We start from the raw sequence: 5444 nt of genomic DNA, 5'->3' as shown, positions 1-5444 counted from the left end.
GCATCATGGATCTGGTCTTTAGTATGTCATATTAGAAAACATGCTACTTTTTCTATATCTTTACTTGATTCCTATCCATCCTCCCCAAATACAAATGCTCTGAAAATGAGCTTTCACCTCAACATTTAACACTCTTCAGCTTTGTGCTCTGCTCAGTCTCTCCCACCCACCTGGAATGTTTTCTTATCACTTCTGCCCACAGATCACAATCTTCTCCACCCTTGAAAGTTCATTTCAGATACCATTCTTCCCATGAAACCATTGCCAGTGCCCCTACTCAGCTTGACTGCTCTTCTCTTTGCATCCCTATAATTGTTTTTCTCTGTATGTCACTGTAAGACAAGCACTAGATTCAAGGTCAGTGTGAACTACAAGGCCAATAGTTCAAACTCACCAGCTGCTTTTCAGAAACAGTTTACAGGGTGGCTATGAGTCAGAACTGACTCAGTGGTACTTAACAACAACAATAATTTCTTTGGAAATATTTTTTCACCTTTTCCTTAGTAGATTCAACATTTATTGCATGCACAAACTTTATGTTTTTATTCTCTGCATGACCTTTACCTAATAAACAATTAAGAATAAACATTTGTTGCTTTTACCAAGATATTCTCCCAATTGCAAGTTGATATTGCTTTCTTATTTAAAGCATTTTGCAAGTTCTCGTGTATTTCTGGACAAAAGTTTAGTGCCTTTTTGATGGGAGAAAGCTGAGTTAAATTATAGTTCCACTACTATTAAACAATTATATACACCCTAACTAGAAAATAGGGGAGAGGAGAAATAGAAGAGTAACAAGTATCTCTAGATCTGAAAAGAAATAGAATAAAGACATGTTTAGAGAGGAGTTGTTCTGAGACATTTTCATTAGAGTTCTAAGTCACAGTCTAATTATGTAATTCTGCTTGGATCACAATAATCCCATCATCAAGTCAATTCCAATTCCTTGTGACCCAACAGGACACTGTAAATCCTTGGTATTTCAAAGGCTATAAATCTTCCCAGAAGCACACTGCCACATCTTTTACCCAGAGCAGCTGCTGGGTTCAAACCTCCAATCTTTTGGTAGGCAGCTGAATACATTTACCACAGCACCACCAAGGCCCACTAAATTATCCAAAATAAAGAATATTTGGCATCAATGTAGATCTTATTTTAAAATTATTATTTATAATCTAACTTTTTGTGAACAACTAAGATGCTATTAGAGAAAGCATTGCAAGAATGCAAACAGGAAAATTATAGGAGTTACTAATTAATATTTGTTCTTTTGGACTTCATTTGGATCATGGCCTGATATTAATGTACACTATCTCCCTGCTAAAATCACTTGTCTGTTATCACTCATGAATGGCGCTATAGGATAAGCACTGAACTACTAACAGAAAGGTCAGCATTTCAAACCCATCATCCACTCCCTGGAAGCCCAAAACAGTGTTTCCATGGCTTGATAGCATTTAACAACCCCACCATAGACTGGGTCCTTCCTTCCTTGTCAGAGGTAATTCAAAAATGAATCAGTGTCACTGAAAAAAATAGAGCATGGATGAGTACTAAATTCAGATTTATAGGTATAAAAAATGAAGTTATGAGTTTGAGGTGTGCATGTAGAGTGGGATGATGCATTTGAATAGAAAATCCCCTAGGTGATTCTTATGTGATTAAACAGATACCTTGCACTCAGGCAGTGATATTTTCAAAGTTCAGGATCTTTGGAGAAAATCAGTTAAGTCAAATGAAATGTGATACTGTTTAATTATTTAATTCTGGTATAACAATGCATCTAGTAATCTGTGTGTCTGAGGTTTAAAAACTTAATTTCTTATGTACACACACAAATCACCTGATAATCTTGTCAGAATGTAAATTCAGATTCAGTATATCTGCAGTGGAAATGCAAATCCTACAAAAGGTCAAACAGAATGAACTAGTTCAAAGCCCTGCCTTGGACAGTTTCAAAATATTCAACTAAAAACTGATTCTAAGTGTGACTGTACAGAGGTCTATGAAAAAAATAGAGCTAGTGTGAAGTTTCTCTTCTCCCGGAGCTGGAGATGTGGTGTGATTAGTTGTGACATTTTGAAAGGAGTGAATGGATTTAGAAGAATACAAAAATGGACTCAGATTTCATTTTTATTTAGCTGTCAAATGGTTATAAAACTGATTGATTACCAACAACTGATTTATTTATTTTTTACCTTTTCTCAGAGGTCAGACAAAACAATGTCGATTTCACTGGTGTCTAAAAGAGACATTCATGTTAGATTTTTAAAAAACACATTGTCCAGTATGTATTAAAATTTACAAATACCAGATAAACTTTACAAATACCAGATAAACTAACTTAATGAGAAATGGATTATTTCATCTGTCTTTCAGATTACTTTTCCCATTTTCCAAAATTTGGAATGTTGTTGTTATTATTAAGTGCCGTCCTGTCGGTTCTGGCTTATAGTGATCTTATGTAGGTTTTCCTAGAAGCGGCTGGTGAGCTTGAACCACTGAACTTGCATTTCAAACCGACCTTGTAATCCAATGCAATCACCCACAGTGCTACAACAGGGACTCCGGAATTTGGAATAGAAAACCAAAAATAATTTTGAGTAACAACTATTTAGTTATTTTTCTCTAAAGTTTCTGAAAGCTTTAAGGATCAGATCTGTTCCCTATCTGAAATCCTGACTCAGAACATGTCACAATATATGTATTTACAATACAAATAGTTCAAGGATCATTGTCCCATTAAAAGGTCCAGAACTAGGCTCCAGAAGAACTACTGTTAATTATTCACAAAACTAGAGTGTTATGTTGTTGTTGTTAAGTGCCATCAAATCGGTTCCGACCCATAGTGACCCTGAACAGGGTTTCCGAGGGTGTAAATCTTTACGGGAGCAGAAATCCTCATCTTTCTCCCGTAGAGCAGCTGGTAGTTTCGAACTGCTGACCTTACGGTTCACAGCCCAATTCGTAACCACTGTGCTACCAGAAAGCATTATAAAAACAATGAATTCCTGTTATATCAGAGTCTCTTCACTGAGTATTTTGTTTGCATTTCCTGTTTTGACCCAGTTGGTTGACTTGTTGTTGTTGTTGTGTGCCGTGGAGTCGGTTCCGACTCATAGTGACCCCGTATAGGGTTTCCGAGGCTGTAAATCTTTACGGGAGCTAAGAAAGCCTCTTAGCTCCCTCTTAATTCTAGCTCCCTAGGTGAGTGGGCTAATGCGTCAGACTGCAAAGTAATTCGAACTGTAAAGCGGGTGGTTCAAGCTCACCAGCTGCTCCTTGGAAACCTTATATAGGGTCACAATTGACTCAAAAGCTCTTAACAACAGGTGAGTATTGGAGTCTTGGTGTGGTGCTGTAGGATAAACACAGGACCACATGATCTGTTTGAACAGCAAAGCCAGCAGGTCAGACTCAACAGCCCCTCCTCAGAAAAACTACCCAGGTTACTACTGTGAGTCAGAATTGACTCAATGACACTTAAGAACAACAGGTGAGTATTGGGAATGTGGTAGCTCCATACAATCAGCACTGGACTTTGAACCACAAAGTCTGTGGTTTGAGCGGGCCACCTGCTCCGCAGGAGAAAGATGAGGCTTTCTGCTCCCTCAAAGATTAAAGCCTTTGGAACACTAAACAGGATTGCTAAGAGTCATAACTGACTGGGGGACATTTAGAAATAACAACAGGTGAGTATTGTGACGCTTCTCCTTAATTTGATTAGTTTCCAGAGTTGCCAGCTGACAACTGACTTGGCTTTAATACTTGATTGTCGTAGTAACTACTCCATAGAAACGACTCACACAATACCTTCCTCAGCTGAGGGTGAACTGTGGCCATGATGGAGTAAGGCAATGTGTGAGTAGAGCATTGTACAGACCACACAAATGAACAAACCTTTCCCCACTAAGATGAATGTCCGATGCTCCTTTACCAATTACAGTTTTAGCCCTATACTTCTACTGCTCTCTAGATTAAAAATTGTTGAAGTATTCAGTAATGGAATTATCCATGCTTTCTGAAGCAACCAGAGCAGAGCCAATATTTGCTTTCATATTCCCACCATAAAATAACCTAAATAACAAGCTGTTGTTGAGATGATTCCAACTCATGGGACTCCTATACGGGACAGAATAGTACTGTAGTGGTGGTGGTTGTGTGCTGTGGAGTTGGTTCCAACTCAGAGCAACCCTGTATAGGGTTTCTGAAGCTGTAAATTTTTCTGGGAGCAGAAAGTCTCATCTTTCATCCATGGAACAGTTGATAGTTTTGAAATGCTGACCTTGAGGTTGGCAGTCTGACTCATAACCACTACATTATCAGAGCTCCCGAATAGTACTGTACTATACTTCCTAGGAAAACCAATGACTGTGAACTTTCAGAGGCAAATTGTCAGGAGTCTCTTCAAAAATGTCAGTGGATGGATTCAAACTCTCTGCTTTCTTGGTACCCAAGCTCTTAATGGTTTGTGTTATTGTTGTTAAGTGCAAGAAACTTCCTAGAATCATGTGGTATTGGTGTAAATGTAATCACAGATCACAACTGACACTCTTACAGCAACTGAAAACTCAGATTTTTTTTCCTTAAGAAGTGTATTTTTAGGAATATTGGGAAATACTATTACAGAAAGCTTGTAAAGCTGTCTTCAGTGTATAACTGATTGGATTAACTAAAAGCGGTACTAGACTTTGCCCAGTGCAATAGGCTTCTTGTTAAGCTTTGTAGAGTATGGGGCTTAGGTGGAATCCTGAGCCCCACCCAGAACCTTCGGAGGGGACATTCCCACTTGGAAGGAAATGCAGACCAGCCCAGAGTATATAGAAGAATAGAAGCTATTTCTTGAAAGAAAGAACAGCAGGAAAACAACAAAACAAAAAGCAGACTGGCTGTTAAAAGAACAAGCAAGATGTTTGCCTGGGCACTATCAAGGCAAGAAAAAACCCCATCAGGGTAAGCCTCCTTCCAAGACTGAAACTCAAAAGGAACACATGAGCAAACTTGTAAGCTTGCTGGTGACCACCTTGGTCTGCTTGTGAGTGGAAGTGGGGGAAATGCAGCAATGAAGACTTGAGTTGGGTTTAACCATATTTCATAGACACCCATTGGCCTTGAGATAGTATACAAATGCTTCTGTTTATGTTCTGTAGTGAATTATATCACAGACAGAGCCATGGATGATTTGCAAATGATTTGCCATATAATCCATTGCCACTCATCTTTTCAATAGAATCATTTCATGTGCGTGCTCAGTGTTGTCATTAGATATAGACATGGATGGGCATTTTAATATAATTGGAGTGCAGATGATTTTTGACTCACCCTTACATATATATGTGGTTTTTTTTTTTAAATTGTTAAATGCCATTGAGTTGGTTCTGACCCATAGTAAACCTGTATAGGGTTTCTGAGGAGTGGGTGGTGAACTTGAACCACTGACCTTG

The sequence above is a fragment of the Chrysochloris asiatica genome, unplaced genomic scaffold, assembly GCF_000296735.1.
Source record: "Chrysochloris asiatica unplaced genomic scaffold, ChrAsi1.0 scaffold00093, whole genome shotgun sequence".
Taxonomy (NCBI): Eukaryota; Metazoa; Chordata; class Mammalia; order Afrosoricida; family Chrysochloridae; genus Chrysochloris; species Chrysochloris asiatica.
Note: the sequence above shows the minus strand (reverse complement) of the source record.